At 45.9% G+C, this 13473-nt stretch overlaps 1 long non-coding RNA gene across 1 annotated transcript in view; it reads right to left on the reverse strand.

The window, feature by feature from the left end:
- LOC144236382 (uncharacterized) overlaps nt 1-12683 on the reverse strand; it is a 45768-nt gene extending 33085 nt beyond the window's left edge. Inside the window, exons 1-3 of the long non-coding RNA XR_013336509.1 lie at nt 12520-12683; nt 9432-9613; nt 5865-5940 (exon numbers count right to left, since the gene is read on the reverse strand). This is a non-coding gene — a long non-coding RNA (uncharacterized LOC144236382). The remainder of the gene's footprint in view (nt 1-5864; nt 5941-9431; nt 9614-12519) is intronic.
- Between the last annotated feature and the right edge of the window lie 790 nt (nt 12684-13473).

Consider the following 13473-nt stretch of genomic DNA (forward strand, 5'->3'; position numbering starts at 1 on the left):
TGAAATTAGCCATTATCTTTGTTTTAAATCAAGTGAGGAGGCCAAGATGTGTCCCAACGACTGTCGTCTTCCACAAAACTCATCTCCTTATGCTGACATGAAGAAGGAAACAGAATTCTCCTCGGGGTATTACAGCCAAGGAGAGAGTGAGTGTTGTGATTCTCCAGAGAGGCTACTTAAACAACACTTGGGTGAGGCCCACCGAGCTATTAGAGAGAGGATGGAGGTCTCCCTTCTGATAAAACAAATGCGGTCATCAAATCTGCTTTGCCAGATATTTATCTGAATCTCCATTTCAAGGCTGAGGAATGAATAATTTACCAGAGGAAAGAAAAAGAATTAACTAACCACTTAAACTAAATTTAAGCCACCTTACAAAAGAAAATACCAGAGACTAGCTTATGCAAGAACAGCTAGAGTCTGTTTTAGAACTTGTCAATTTCATCTTTTGATGATCACTTTTGGCCAACAAATCTACCTATCACATCAGCTTGGTATTTGTGCCTTGTAGAGGAAATCCGAAGAGGGCTGAAGAGAAAAACAATAGAGTGAGTCCTGCCAACTCAATGAAATGGCACCTGTCAAAACATAAATTTGCATGAAATGGTGGAAGAATAGCTGATATGCAGGGCCTGTCCCCGAACATCTCAATAATAGTGCTTTTCTCAGCAATTTCTTTCTTTGGTTTACATGTAAAATACACATATCTAGACACTCAGGAGAGATGAGAGTTGAGTGAGCGCTGCCACTGATGTTTCTCACATTTGTGCTCAGGTTCATGACACACTGGTTGTGCTGCCTTTGTGTCATCCCAAACAGGGTGGGAAAGAGACACATACTTCCTGCTCTGCGGACCAACTGGAATTGAGAGTTTGCATCAAAAGCAAAGAAAGGTCAAGTCACAGACCTCATTTAGAGGCACAAGAGAGTCTCAAAGTCTTTGGGAATGGAAAGTGTACCACAGTGTGGGGGAGAATATCTATACAGGACATTATGGCAATGTTTCCATTCCCAAATCCGTATGAGCGCTTCTGGAAAAAAAGAAAAAGAACACGATCTAGCCAGACCTCCAGGAAACTTGGTAGTATCGGTGCCGCCCTGGGCTTGGAGCCTTTACTTAGCCAAACAGACATAAAGATGCTAAGGGATGGAAGCCTGGCCCACTGCCGGAATAGGGTCCACCTTATGCCACATACGGCACAAATTAGATCAAAGTGAAAGAGGATTTATGGGGTCAACACAGCTTGCCTCTCGAGAGAATGTAGAATTATGGGAAGTGCAGTGAATCCTGGAAATCTCACCGAGTGAGGTTTGCAGATTTGTGAGTATGAGGGTTAGACACATGTACAGGTTTGGGAAATTATCACATAGTCCTTTACTTTCCGCCCCCACTCTCCACATAACGCCCTTTATAAATGAAGTATCATGAAATGGTTTTATCTCAGTTCTAGATCCTCTGTGATGGACCCGCCAGCATCTCCCTTTGAGAAACTTATTAAGCGAATCACATTGCAATGTTCAAGAGATTCTTCTCCTATCTCTGTATTTCTTTCCTCCATTTCCATCTATTCACTTTGGTTCCCTTAGATTATTCTAAATAAACCCCCTCCCTTAGGTGAGGGGTTTGATAATGCGGTAAAATAACTGTAGAGCCACTTGGATTATCACTGAGAGAATAAAGGTGGCCAAGTCTGTACCGAACACACATACACACACACTCACAGACACACACAGGCGCATGCTGGTCCCCTGCCGCATCCACACAGCAGCTTTTATCTGTTGGGTCTGTCAGTATGGTCAACGCCTCATCCTTTCCACTGAGCGAGCGTGGTAAAAGCTCCCTCCCATGTGTGCAGGGGAGGCTCCTGGGCTCTACGAGTGTGGTGTCACTTCCGGCTTCCCTGCCGCACGCTCTCCGAAACGTGCCAGTTTTTTTCTCCACAGAATAAACACATGGGCGGTTAGAAGTCTAAGAAGGGCTTTATGAGCAGGGAAGACCACCTTCCAGACTAATCGCCTCGTAGAGAGCCGTTTTCGGGACAGTTAACACTACCACCATTTGTTGCTAAATAAATTCAAAGAACCTGCCTGGGACTGAAACGGGCTGGCTGGCTGAACTCGGTATTTCTCTAAAGCCAGGCTTTCGGGTCTAACACCGGTATTTCCTGCTTCAGTTGTAATGAAAGACAGCGGTGCATAGTAACGCCGAACCCCCCCAAACGGCATCCAGATACACACCCAGGGAGCCACTGCTCTGAGAGGGATGCACCTCCTGGTTTTAGCCGTCTGCACCCACTGAAGAATTCTAAAGTACACCATCAAGACTTTTCTACCTACATCAACCAAATTGCAAATAAGTGCTCTTAAATATTAACTACTTTAATTGTCAGCAGTGGAAGTATTCTTTTTTTTTTAATATTTTTATTTATTTCTAGGAGAGAGAGACAGCGTGAAGAGGNGGAAGTATTCTTAAACCCATAGAATATCACTAGAAAAGCACACAGAGGGTACCTGAGTGGCTCTGTTGGTTGAGTGCCTGACTTCGGCTTAGGTCAAGGTCTCATGGTCTGTAAGTTCGAGCCCCACCTCAAATTCTGTGCTGACAGCTCAGAACCTGGAACCTGCTTTGGACTCTGTGTCTCCCTGTCTCTGTATCCCTCCCCCACTCACGCTCCGTCGCTGTCTCGCTCTCAAAAATAAAGAGGCATTAAAAAAAAAAAAAGCAGAATAGAGCTGTTCTGGTTGAAACGGGGGAAGAGCTGGACTCCCCTGACCTCCAGAGAACCTTCACAAAAGTTCTATGGAACTCTTCAGGGGAAGCAGTTTGACAACCCTTGATCTTGTTTAGAACCTCGACCCAGTTTTCCAGCGAAGGCTCTGGCTCACGGAGGTGTTTTTTGTTTGGTTCTTCAATGCATTAAACATTGCTGTGCTCATTTCCAACACCTGGAATCAACAGATTTGTGTATAAAGTCACGGATGTCAGGCTCCTCTTAAAAACTCAGACGGTGAGGACACACGGAGCCTGCGATCTCTCAAGGCCACAGTGAACTGAGGTCGTTGTGACTCACTACTGCCTCTCACCAGGTCTGGACACTCATGTAGGTCGCGGGCCGCCCCCACTGGAGCGCCGGTTGGGCCCGTCTCACTTTACGGTTGAGGCAACAGTACTGCCCTGGCTGGGTCCCGGCGGCGGCAGGACGGGGACCTGGACTTCCTAGGGGCGGGCTCAGTGTGGTCTTCTGCGGCACACACTGGCGTTTCTCAAACTGGGGTTCCGAGGAAGAGATCTTCACTATTCAGGAGAATGCCTGTCCCTAAGAATGTGTCTGTACTGTTTGGACACTGAGAAACCCCCACGGAACTGAGCTACCAGAGGCACGTCTGAGGTTTTGCAGCCATAGACGTTTTCGGTTGTTTCTGTTTTGTTGTCGGTCTTAAGAAGGCAGGAATATCGCGGCGGACCCCGCTAGTGTGCAATGTGGGATATGCTGTTAGCCAGGTGCGTCTCATGAAACGTGACAGGCAGACATGGACAAAACCTATTAGGCAGCGAGTGGTTCTGATTCCTCCAAGTCAGCCTCGCCACGGGACCCACAGTTAGAGACACAGAAGGACAGGGTCACAGGAGAGCCCCCGGTGATGGCACCAGGGATGCCAGGGAAATAGTATCTTTATCCTCAGTTTCTAATATTGACTTTAACCCATTAATTACACCGGAAAGTCTCTCAGCATAGCGGTATGCAGGCATGGCTGCCAGATGGCTTGGGTTCGAATTCCAAGGCCACCATTTTACTGTGACGCTTTGACAAGATACTTAAGCTCTCTGTGCCTCAGTATAATCATCTGTAAAATGGGGATGACAGGATTTACCATGTGAGATGACTGTGAGAATTAAACCTAAGCACCTACACTCAATGCCTAGCACATGATGAATACGGAGAAGTGTTTGCTATTATTAGCAGAGCACGTTTATAGTTTACAAACCGCTCTCATTTCCTTCCAGTTCTGCCATGTAACAAAGCTGTGAGACAAACCAGAAGAACTATATCCATTTTGACACACAGGACATCTGAAGAGGTTAATTAAGTACGGCGTCCATGGTCACGTAGGGAGTAGGGAACAGAGCTAGTGCTTGAGGCCAGGTTTTCTGCCTCAAGATCCTATGTTCCTTCAACCACTCAATGCCTTAGGGACGTTTCTGCAGTAGGAATACTTTTCAAGGCCTCCTCTGTAGGTAGAGATCGGAGAGTCAGGAAGATTGAAGGACTGCAAAAAAATCTGCTTTGTGCTCCTTTTTTTGCTTCCATTCGTGCTAGGACCTGCTCCCCCACTTCCCACAAGCCTTATAGTGCAGAGAGTATGTCCTCTGGTAAGGGACGAGAAGTTGATGATTTCCTTAGAAGCTTCCAGCACGAGAGAGAACACTGAAGGAAGGACTGGGTAAGAATGACGGGCTGAGGCCCGCGTGTGCATACTCCAGGCCACCAGTGCTAGACAGCTCGATGCCAAGACCCCCGGCTCCAAGGAACAGGTGCCTTATGGAGGACACCTGGACCTTTGTCCTCGCTCTGCCTGGTTCCTGGATGCCCAACAGGACGCAAAGGCCAGACCTCAGCCCTCAGTAAAAACCTGAGACCCCAGGCAAAGAGCAGACTCTCTCCTTTCCTTTCTGTCTCCCAGACACTGTCTGTATCTGTATTTTCTCTCCAGCTTCAATAAGCTCTGCTCTCACTTCCTACTGTTTTGTGGTTGATTTCTATTCTGCGTGTAGCCAAGGAAAGGACCCTCGTGGCTGGTCCTGCGAGACCCCCGCAGGGTCCTTGGGCCCGACCTGCCTGCCTCATCGACACACAGGTCAACACATACGGTGGGATCAAATCACTTAACAGTTAGGCCTTCTAAGGGAACTAGCAAAGGCAGGTGGAAGACAGAGAGGGTTTATACAGAGAAATGAGAAACGGCAGCACACTGAGGAAAGTCCCTGCTGGAAACGGAGACTACCCCGGAGGGCACAGTGCTCCCACGATGGGCACTTCTCAGGTGGCAATGGCAGCTTCCACAGGACTCTACCGGGCCCTTCCAGGCCCTCTGGTCAATTTCTGAGCTTGGCCAGCTGCTCCCATCCAGGGAGGAGGTGGTACAGGGCAGGGGCTGGTCAGGGCACTGGAGGGGGAGGGGAGGAGGCCCTGCCACCAAGCTAGAGACTCTGCACATTGTTAGTGACAGAGTCTAACTAAGGCAGCAGCCAACACTTCCCAGGCAAAGCGGACTCATCAGGTTACAGGATTTCCATTGGTGAAAGCCTCAGGATGCTTTTTATTGCGTTTCTTTAATTACCGCTTTGGATTCTTGAAATCTTATGTTGGAGCTAGGCATGCGGCAAGCTCACTGGAAACAGACCTTGAATCGTCTGTTTAAGACTCTAGGTTGGTCCTAGAGGCAGTTACAGGAAATTGGCACTGGCCTGGACAGGCATATTTTCAGTTTTATTAGCGCCTGAATAGGCCCACAGTTTTATTTCTTTTAAGGGCAATGTGGGGAAACGGCCAGTCTCTTTATGTTGCTTTTAGTACTGAGGGCGTTCGCTTCTCCCTTTGCGTTTCCAGGCCCCTGCACGCTTAATTGCCAACGTGCCGACCCCCCCGCCCCTCATATTTTACCCACATACTAGGTCTGGGTGAGGTGGGCCAGGCCCAGGTAACAGCTGCAGGAAATAGTTTAATGAAATAACTGAATAGTTTAAGACACAGTTTAATGGGTTTCCTTTCCATTCAGCTGCTTTCTATCCTCTGATAGAGAAACTCTCCCTCTAGCAGAACATGGGTAAGAATGTTGGAGAAATAATTTTTGCCTCTTCTTACCTTGAAGACACCTGGCCATCGTCACCCTTCCTAGGTGCGGTCCACGACGCTCCACTCTCCATGCTTATGTCCTTTTCTGTAGGAATGCCAGATAAGACACAGGAAGCCCAGTTAAATTTGAACTTCAAAGGAGCAAAAATAATATTTAAACATAAGTATGTCCCACCACTGCATGGGACACTGTAATACTAAACAAACCCTATTCACTGCGTATCTGAAATTCAAATTTAAGTATGTATCTTGCATTAATTTTTGCTAAATTTAACAACCCTATTTCCCTAGGAAAGTGCCTACTAAAGGGAAATGAGAATACTGGCAGTTGAAGGGTTTTCTTTTGTTTTAATGTTTTTTTATTTATTTCTGAGAGAGAGAGAGAGACAGCATGAGCAGGGGAGGGTCAGAGAGAGAGGAGGACACAGAATCTGAAACAGGCTCCAGGCTCTGAGCTGTCAGCACAGAGCCCGACGTGGGACTCCAACCCATGAACTGTGAGATCATGACCTGAGCCAAAGTCGGACGCTTAATCCACTGAGCTACCCAGGTGCCCCAAGTTTTTTTTTAATTGGACAATATAATAAATCTATTAAAGACAATTTTTCAAGGAAAGAGAAGGCAGTGCATTGAACTATTTCAAATACACGCAGTCTTTGTCTTTAGATCTCCCATTCAAGCTTTTGCCCCTGCAATTTTTCTTGTTATGTAAAAGTACATGAAACTGGAGTAAGGTTTGTTGTTTCGTTAATAGCATTGTACTGATGTTAATCTCTGGGTTTTGATGGCGATCTTTATGCTATAGTCTCATAATGTGTTAACATTAGAGGAGCTGGATCAATGGCAGCATGTGAACGTTCTATACTATATTTGAAAGACTTCTTAATTTGAAAGACTTCTTAAAAAATGTTTATTTATTTTGAGAGAGGGAGGGGCAAAGAAAGCAGGAAAGAGAGAGAGAATCTCAAGCAGGCTCCACACTGTCAGCACAGAGCTTGACATGGGGCTCGAACTCACGAACCATGAGAGTGTGACCTGAGCTGAGATCAAAATTCAGTCACTCAACTGACTGAGCCACCCACACACCCCTATTTTTGAAAGACTTTTAAGTCTCAAATTATTCCAAAATAAGAAGTTAAAACAAACCAACAACAACAAAATAAAACCAAAGTCACAGCCCTCCCCACCTCTAAGGGGCCATTTCACAGTGTCACCAGTTCATGGCCAATGTTCCATGAGACACTGACTCTCAACTTCAACAGCCTGGGGGGTGGGGGTGGGGGGGAACCGAAAGAATGGCTAACACATCAGCGTGCTCAGAAAATGTCTCTGTTTATATTTGTTTGTTGTACTAGTTTATTCCTTAGAAGCCAGCATACTATTTTAAGTTACATCAATTGGTTAATGAATGATTCTTTGGTGACAAGATGGTAGATGCTGCCCCCTCCCTTTTTTTGACCTGTCTCAGGATGGGACACAAGAACACTGAGAGCTCTGATTTTATTTCCCTAATCAGATCCGACTCCATTATTAGTTTTACACCTATTAGCAATGCCAGTCAGTGTTTATTAACGCCCACTCGGAATCATATTCAAACAGGAAATACGCATTTGCTTCTGTTGAGGCATTTTTTAGACACTGTCTTACAAAGTATGGAGTTATTTGCTAAACGTCAAGCCTTTTCTAGCACACCAGAGAGCTGTAACCCCTAAGAGGTAGCTGGGGAGAATATCCATCCTTAGTTACCTCCATTACCCAATTTTTGTTCTCTGATCTCTGGTCTTCCATTGCCCAATTGCTGGTGCCTACTGTAAAATTTTTTTCTTAATTTGTTTACATTTTCAGCTCATGACCTGAGCCAAAGTGGGAGGCTTAACCACCTGAGCCACCCAGGCGCCCCTGGTTCCTGCTCTTTTTTAAGTCACGTAACTTCTATGTCTCAATTCCCTCACCTGGAAAGATGTAGGTGATAATATCACAAAGCAGGGTTGTGGTGTGGATTAGATGAAATAACAGGCAAGTAGCCATCACTCAAAAAGCACTTAATAAACGTTCAATTCTTTGTTTCCTTCAGTTTCTTCTGGGCCACCGAGCTTTCTCAACCCATTTATAACAGATATTTGGGCTTGACACTGAACGACGCTTGGTATAATCCCAAAGCTATAAACTGTCTGTTCAACCCAAATGGTACTGTTCTAAACTTTATTTTTTAAAACAGTAAGATTATATAAAGTGTTCTAATACACTATAAACAACACATAAAAATATATTCAGTATCATCTAGCTGATCAATAGGAAACAGGCTGACGGCAGTAAGTAAGCATCAATTAAATATTTCCTGGGTAGTGTTATTTGCCTTTCATAGGAAGTTTTTAAAGAGATGGTTTGTACCATTCAGGTCTCTTAGAAAGTTGTCAGAGCATATTTGGGATGATGACTTCTTCTGATTAGCTTACTCTGTAGTAAACACAGAGGTGTTCAATGAAAATGTATTACTGATGATGATAATTAAGACGACAATGGGCAGACAGTCTCTCCTCTGCTGTCCTGCCCACCACTCTCTTGCACTGTATTCAATAAACATTTATCTCCATTGTTCTGCCTCAGGTGGATTCTTTCACTGTTGGGGCTGCTGGCTTCCACCCAATTGGGTTGCCCACATTTGGGGGCCACCATCCAATCAAGAAGGACACCATATTTGGGGACTCCACCCCAAATTTGGGGGGCCCTGCAAGAGGAGACTTTCTAGGTTCAAGGCTTTCCCTGGATTCTCCGGGAATTTCTTGGAACTTTCCCTGGTGGAGCAATTCTAGCACTTCTTGGGGGAAATGACAACCTCCCGCCGAGGTTACTTCTGGGAAAGGATCTGAAGCTCCAGAGGGAGCCAGCCTGACCGTCCTGGCCCAAAAGGGTGAGGGATTTCCCCTCTTGTCCTTCGGAGGGATCCTTCCCTCCCTCTTCTTTCTCTTTCGGGCCCTTTCTAGGCCTTCCGTAGCACTCCTCTGACAACTGAAGATCTCTGGCCAGGGAGGCTCCCTGGTGTGGCCTGAAGGTCTGAGGGTGAACAGGTCAGACTGTCTGCACCTATGAGGGCAAAGGACCCCTTTCTTCTCTCCCGCTCCATCTGTAGCTCATCCCGGGTGAATCTGCACTCGTTGTGGACTCGATTGGGACCTTTTCCCGATGCTGGCTGACTTTCAGCCGACTTGCTCCTTTCAGCTACTGATCCTTTTCCTTTGTCCCCACAGACCCGGCTGCCATCTTGATTTATGGGCAAACATGCTCCTACATGTCTGTGGGGAGCAAAGAGCACCCCCTTTAGATTTCCCCAATCTACCATAGAAATGCCTCATTAGACACCTAATTGCTTACACCATATAGATGCCTAACTTTGGTGGGAGTGTTCCAGCAACCTCCTCTCCAGAAATAAGAGAAAACTGTTGAACTGATCTATTCTCAAGACAAAGAGACTACTTCAGTGAGATAGGGAGCAATTTACCAACTCATTTTCTGAACTCCAAAACTTCTTATGTATGGTCTTACCTGCAGCAAATGTAGCATCAAAAAGCCACTCACCTGAGGGGCACCTGGGTGGCTCAGTCGGTTAAGCTATGACTTTGGCTTAGGTCATGATGTTGCAGTTCTTGAGTTTGAGCCCCATGTCGGGCTCTGTGCTGACAGCTCAGAGCCTAGAGCCTGCTTTGGATTCTGTGTCTCCCTCTCTCTCTGCTCCTCCACTGTTGACGCTCTGTCTCTCTCTGTTTCAAAAATAAACAGACATTAAAGTATATATAAAGCCACTCGTGAAAAAGCATGCACTATACTTGCAGGTGCTGACCTAAATAGCACGGATGGAGCCAGAAATTCCCACCAAGACTCAAATAAACATCACAAGCAGAAATGATACTGGTGTTCACATTCTTCCAACATCCTGAAGAATCTCTTTTGATCCTGATCTCTGAAGAGCAGAGATCTCTTCTCCAGCTCTTACTTCTTATGGAAATTATATGGCAAACATTGTTTCTAAGAAACATAATTGTATTTTCACCTTTGCCAAGGAAGATGATGTTGATTTATTAAAATTACCTCGTACAGTCAGAAAACAATACCATGACGATGATACTTCATACTGATAAACTCCTTTTTAAAGCATTAACTCTATATATTTTACCCTCCTTAACTTCTGCAATCTTCTTATTTAAAGCTATGATAATACTAGCAGTTGTAGCAGCAGCAAAGATTTATTGAGTACTTACTACGTATCAGACACGATTCCAAGTCCTTTACATGCATTAAGTTATTTAATTCTCCCCCAAAGCCCTATTATAATGATAATGGCTGCTGGTTCCACAGCATTTACTACAGGCCAGGAACTGCTGAAGTACTGTATATTGTATTAATTCACTTAAGCCTCTCGCCAGAGCTGTGATGTAGGTACAACTGTTAATCCCTTTAGAGGGAGAAGAGTGAGCTTGAGAGATGTTAGTAACTTGCTTGAAACTACAGAGCTCAGCACTGGGCAACGTCAAGGTACCAGCAAATAGCAAATGTCCTTCCTTGGCTGTCACAGGTCTTCCTTGATTTGGGGGTTGTCCACCAAAAGAACACTTTCTATTGCGTTAAAATCTCCAATAACAAATACACCAACCATTAAAAGAGACTTCGAATCATCATCACGGAATTGCTAACATGATAATATCCTGAATAAGCTTGATCTGCTCCTTTTGTCATTCTCAGCATTTTGTTGAATGGCCTCTTATCTGTCTCTGGATGTGTGTGGGGGGTAAGAGTATGTGCGGGAGAGGGAGGGAATGAATTACACGAATCTGCTGTAGCCGACACAGGAGGCTGCCAGCACACCCAAGGATGGCAGAGGGAAAAGAATGTGGGTCTTTGAGGACACAGTGGGGCAGGTGGACTAAGCAATCCTGGAATCACCAGGACTTTCACAAGCAATTTTCAGTCTGGGTTTCCATAAAAAATACCTTCACAGATACAAATACATTAACTGCATGCATATTTCTCCTCAGATTTCTGTTTCTACTGGTCATGTACTTTTCAGATATACAGAACACACACACACACACACACACACACACACACAATCCCTAGGTCTCAGTGGCTTACAACATCAAATCTTTATTTCTTGCCCATGCCTCATGCCTGTGTCCGTTGTGAATTGGCTCCTGTCATAACCCCTCGGAGACCAAAGCTGACGGAGAACACTAACTACAACATGCGCGTCGCTGTGGCAGGAGGGAAAGACAAGTCCAGAGGATCTCAATGTGGCAACGGAACGCCCTGGCCCAGAAGTGCTTACAACTTACTGGCTAGAACTAGTCACACAACCCCATCTAACCAGCTTATATTCCTTACATTTTCTGGAAGGCCTGGAAATGCAGGGAGACCGTGTGCCTGGAAGGAGGAGAAGTGCAATAGCACTAAAGACTACCAGCGCGGGGCGCCTGGGGGGCTCAGTCGGTTAAGCGTCCGACTTCGGCTCAGGTCATGATCTCACAGTTTGTGGGTTCGAGCCCCGCGTCGGGCTCTGTGCTGACAGCTCAGAGTCTGGAGCCTGTTTCAGATTCTGTACCTCCCTCTCTCTCTGACCCTCCCCTGCTCACACTGTCTCTCTTTCTCTCTCAGAAATAAATAAAACGTTTAAACAAAAAGACTACCAGCACTTACAAGGTACTGTAGCTCTTAAATATGTTACTCACCTGGGGAGGGGAAATGGGGCATAGACTATAAGCATGGGAAAGGGATTTCTTTCTTTCTTTTTTTTTTTTACTGTATGCCTTTTTGGCATTTTGATTTTTTAAACTTTCAAAGACTGAAGTACAATACATAGAGATAAGCACATAAATCATATACAGCTCAATCAATTATTAAGCGAACTCAACTGTGTAATTAGCACCCAGATCAAGAAATAACATATTGTCTGCATCCCCAAAGCCCATCTTGTGATCCCTCTAGTCTCTACTTCTATCCTTCCAACCAAAGTTATCCTAACTTTTTAATGTTTGTTTATTTATGGGGGGGGGGGGGCAGAGAGAGAATCCCAAGCAGGCTCCATGCTCAGGCCGGCGTGGGGCTCCATCTCATGACTGTGAGATCATGACCTGAGCTGAAATCAAGAATTGGATGCTTAACCAACTGAGCCACCCAGGTGCCCCTATCCTAACTTTTTTTGTACCTCTAAATCCCTTTCGCCTATTTCACTCATTGTGTCCATTCCTCACCTCCCACCCTCCCCAACCTGCCTCCCTGTGGCAACCACCACTTTGTTCTCTGTATTTGAGAGTCTGGGTTTTGTTTATTTGTTTGTTTTTTGAGAATCCCTATATAAGTGAGATCATATGGTATTTGTCTTTCTCTGTCAGACTTATTTCACTTGGCATAAACATTATTGATTCTTAATCCCATAGATTAAAAAGAAAGAAATATCTACAAATTTATCATGAGGGAAGTAAAAGATACCCCCCCCCCCAAGGTTTCTCTAAATCCAGGTTGGTGGAGGGTGGGGTGGGAGACATAGAGGCTGTTATTTTGGATAGCAGAAAGGTATAGGAGGTAAAGAGTGGGCAGAGGCATAGATGGACCCAAGGAGAATTGGGTTGAGATTTGGGAGGATGGAAGGTTCTGTGAGTGGAGGAGACAGTACCTGCCCCATGCATGCCTCAAGGTGTCAGGACCTCTGATGACGTGGTATAGGCTCTCTGCAACTTATCACTGGACTTCTTGTGACGTAGGCTGAAGCAGACTAGACTGTTGAGACGCTTCTTGGTGGCCGCTATGCTTGGCAAATGACAGAGGATCAGGCTCAGCACTGTCACTGGGAAACAAGAGGAAGGGAAGTGAGAGCAAACATCCCGAACTGCTGGCCAGGTCCCCCTCCATTTCTATGAGCTCCCAGATTCTGGTTCTAGACACTGGGGAGGCAGTAGTGGTGGTGGTGGTCAATGTCCCGATAACTGCTTTGGGATGTCCTCCCAGCCAGGGAAGGGAGGGGAAAAAAGCCGGATATAATTTAGTTTAAAAAACAAAAAAGCAAATCATTTACGTGGCCCCTCTGCCAGGTGGGCTGTGAAGGCACACTTGTCTTCACAACACACTTCCACCTTCCTTTATGTTGCTGATGGCCAGGTCTGTTTAAGAACAGAGGGTTGGCATGGATTTCTTTGAGGCCCGAGTGCCTATTCCAGTTCCTAACGCCCTGAAGTAAACTGACCAGTGCATCACTCAGAGTTTGACGATGAAGTACATATACCCACGTACATACATGTATCTATGATTGAAAAATATAAATGGATTATTAGGAATGGGCTTGCGCAGTTAGGGGCCCTAGCGAGGCACCGTCCACGGGGCTGTTCTGACCAACGTTGGCGGTCGGAGTCCCTAAGGCAGTCAGGAAGGGAAGCTGACGAAAGCAGGCTAGACCCCCACAAGCAGCAGCTGGAACACCACGTGGGCAGACTAAAACCCGTGTTCTTTTCGTTCCCCTTGACCTTGGTGAGGAAGGAATCCTGCAGAACCTGAGGCCCTGTGTCACACGGCTGCGCAAGTCTACACCCGCCCCAGGGTGCAGAGAAACCGAAGGCAGGCGGGCCCAGGGGGA

This window comes from Crocuta crocuta, unplaced genomic scaffold (assembly GCF_008692635.1).
Source record: "Crocuta crocuta isolate KB4526 unplaced genomic scaffold, BGI_CrCroc_1.0 scaffold24, whole genome shotgun sequence".
In the NCBI taxonomy this organism is placed as follows: domain Eukaryota; kingdom Metazoa; phylum Chordata; class Mammalia; order Carnivora; family Hyaenidae; genus Crocuta; species Crocuta crocuta.